Source organism: Megalobrama amblycephala, linkage group LG4 (assembly GCF_018812025.1).
Source record: "Megalobrama amblycephala isolate DHTTF-2021 linkage group LG4, ASM1881202v1, whole genome shotgun sequence".
Lineage (NCBI taxonomy): Eukaryota > Metazoa > Chordata > Actinopteri > Cypriniformes > Xenocyprididae > Megalobrama > Megalobrama amblycephala.
Window position 1 is genome coordinate 55,481,539 of NC_063047.1, and position 3,063 is coordinate 55,484,601.

The 3,063-nt window shown below is 34.8% G+C and overlaps 1 long non-coding RNA gene across 1 annotated transcript; it reads right to left on the bottom strand.

Moving 5' to 3' along the window:
* Positions 1-1,642: 1,642 nt before the first annotated feature.
* LOC125267983 lies at positions 1,643-2,596 on the bottom strand. Its single transcript, XR_007184765.1, has 2 exons — positions 2,412-2,596; positions 1,643-2,023 (listed from the first exon to the last, which is right to left on the bottom strand). It is a non-coding gene; the product is annotated as an uncharacterized LOC125267983 (long non-coding RNA).
* Positions 2,597-3,063: the final 467 nt, after the last annotated feature.

Below are 3,063 nucleotides of genomic sequence, written 5' to 3' on the forward strand. Positions count from 1 at the left end.
TTTATTAACACATATTCCTACTGCAATTCATGATTAATTCAGGTAGTTATAAAACATTTAGAAGTAGTCAGTTAACTATTTTTGTGAGCTCATCTAAAGTGAGGACGATTTATGCTTTGTAAAGCTTTTATAAATGAGATTTAAAGGTTCAGTGATCTTCTGCACTGCTGTTCTCTAATGTTTTAAAGTTAGTACCAAGATAGTTTTGACACTGGGAATATGTTAATAAAGCATTTATTAACACACTGAGTAACTAATACTATATGTCTAAATAATAAGATGCATACATGTACATTTAAATATTTTATTAATCATTTACTTTCACTTCCTAAATGATCTTATGAACCACTGACAACTCCTAAATTACTGGTTTGTGAATAATGTAGAAATGATAAATTGATCATTAATAAAGTATGAAAATACAATTATTAAACTCATTATAGATATGCTTATAAATCAAGAACAAAGCATTTATAGCTGTATTTATAAATGGCTTACTAATGTCTATTAATGTTTTATAAATGATGAATTAACTATTTACTAATGCTTAACTAATGCTTCATAGCGTGAGTTATTCTAAAGTGTTACCGACATTTTTAGTTTCAACAGCTTTAAGTTAAATTTTCTGTTAAAATAAGGCAGTATGGGCAGTGCAGCTGCAGCTGATGGAGCTAATGCCAGGTGTGCTAGATTTGGCAGTAGCTAACAACACTGTTGGTGCTGTGTTATGTTTTATTGTCTTTTTTTGTGTGTGTGTGTGTGTGTGTGTGTGTGTGTGTAGTACTGTTGGCTGACAATATTTGTATTGTTCCTTTCTACTCCCATTGGGTTATAATTTGTAGAAAAAGTGGAAATGCATCTAATTAGTATGAATGAGATTTAAATGTTGAATAAAACTCTTAATGTATGAAAAATGTGAAACATCTTAAGGTTTAAATGGAATATGAATCAATATACAAGATTTGAAAATGCATGAAAAAGAAAATTCAATATGAATCCTTGGAAAAGTGGAGAAGGATCTAACTATTTTGAATGGGATTGAAAATATGAATAAACTGGTAATGTATGAAAAAACATAGAATGTTTAATGGCTTGAATGAGAATTTTAGATTAACAGTTGAGGAGAGAGGTTTAACTGCCAAAAATACCTTAACATCAATCCACTAATCGGAACAGAGACTGAGTCATGATGGGGACAGGTTACTATGATAAGCTGTTGAGGTTGACATCCAGCAAACCAGCCAGACTTTTTGTTTGCCTTCTCTGTATTCACTGTGTATTCATCAACATGTACATAAACCAAACATATTGGCTGTTATGTGTGATTTCATCAAACTCATTGAATTATAAGCCCAATAATTCCTTACAGTTGGTTTATATAAAGGATATCTAATTCATTAGATCAACCTCAGTGTCATCATAGTAACCATGAACAATAAGCCCAATATATGTCTCGTAAAACCTAAAGAAAATATACATTTTCAAAACAAATAAAATATATAAATTTATAACTTATAAAATTATTAACAAAAATAATTTAAAGCAAAAAAACTACACAAGTTTGAGTTAGCTGAAAAACTCAATATTGAATAACCGCCAATCAACTGAAGTGAACTGTTACTCATTCAAAATGAACAGGATTAAGTGCATGAGATTCTAAAATTAACATCTGAACCAGTGACTTGCTTCAACAGCATTCTATTCAATAACTTCTAAGCACAAATATAGCTCAAGTGAAAACTGAATTTCCATTAATAAGTTTTACACACATAGTGACATCATGCAAGTTCAAAGGTTGGAGCTTCCAAAATTCCCTCCATCATGTATTGTTTGAAGGCTTCGTAGGAAGAGTGCAGCGGCAGGCGGAGTACAAGAATACAAGAATTTGCTTCTGGGAATATTCTGTTGCCCTCATGAAGGAACTGAATTTGTGGACGGTGTGGAAATCCCAGTGGAGGCACTGTTGAAGCTCCAGATGTAAACTCCAATACCTTCTCTAGGGTGACTGGACTGCATTCTCTTTCTGTAACACAAGAAAGTGGTGAGAAACAGTAATTCAGGCCCCTTAAAACACATATGTTGATTTTATTTTTAGGCCATATCGCCAAACCCTAACCTTTTGTATGCGTTACTTTGGAGCAATTTGGAAGTTGCATGCTGACATCGAGGATTTTTTGTGGTGAATATCAACCACAAAAGCCTCAGTCAAGTACATTTTTGGTAAAATATTACAACACAATTTGAACAAGTTTAAGGGAGCTACCCATGTTCATACAACCAGACTTCACAATGTCACTTCAACTATGGCATTATCAGCATTTATTTTCCTGCCAACCAGGACAACAAAATGACCACTAATAATTGTACTTATGAAGTCCATGTTATTATAACTTGTACAATAAATAGTATACCTTCAATATCAATTAACCAGTCACGCCAAAAGCATATTGTCATGTTTTCTCAGTCTATCCTGTTGCTGCCTTGCACAGAGAAGTCCATGTCAAATAAAGTGCATAGGTCCTTCGCCTGTAGTTGAATCTCCTCACTGACAAACATGTTGTAGAACACTGCCGGATTCTTCCTCAGCTCCTCCAGTAAACCAATGGTGTTTAACCCCTCAACAAACCTATAAAAACATGTTACAATGTGTGAATCATCCTGGGCCAATGACAGTTTCATTTTTCGGACAGATAAGTCAGGTGAGGCACTTACTGATCCAGGGCAGTCGCCAATCTTCCATTGACGAAGAAGTCTCCAGCTGACTGGACATGGGAGTCCTTCTCCTCCAGGCTGGACACATGTCTTAAGGCACCTATAATCCTGAGACTATCTGCTGCCTCTGCAATTGCACCGTTCGCCTCTCGGACTGTTGTTGCTTCCTGTATCTAAAAAGAAAGACAGAAAGAAAAAAAAAGAAAGAGATAGTGAGTCAGTGAGTGAGTGAGTCCAAAATTGGCTTGTAAAGATACCTTTCCTATATAAACTAGATGTTTAAGCAATATAGCACTCGTGTTCATGAGAATGTTCGTGGATATCCTCACGGCTGTGGTTCGGCCGCAGCCA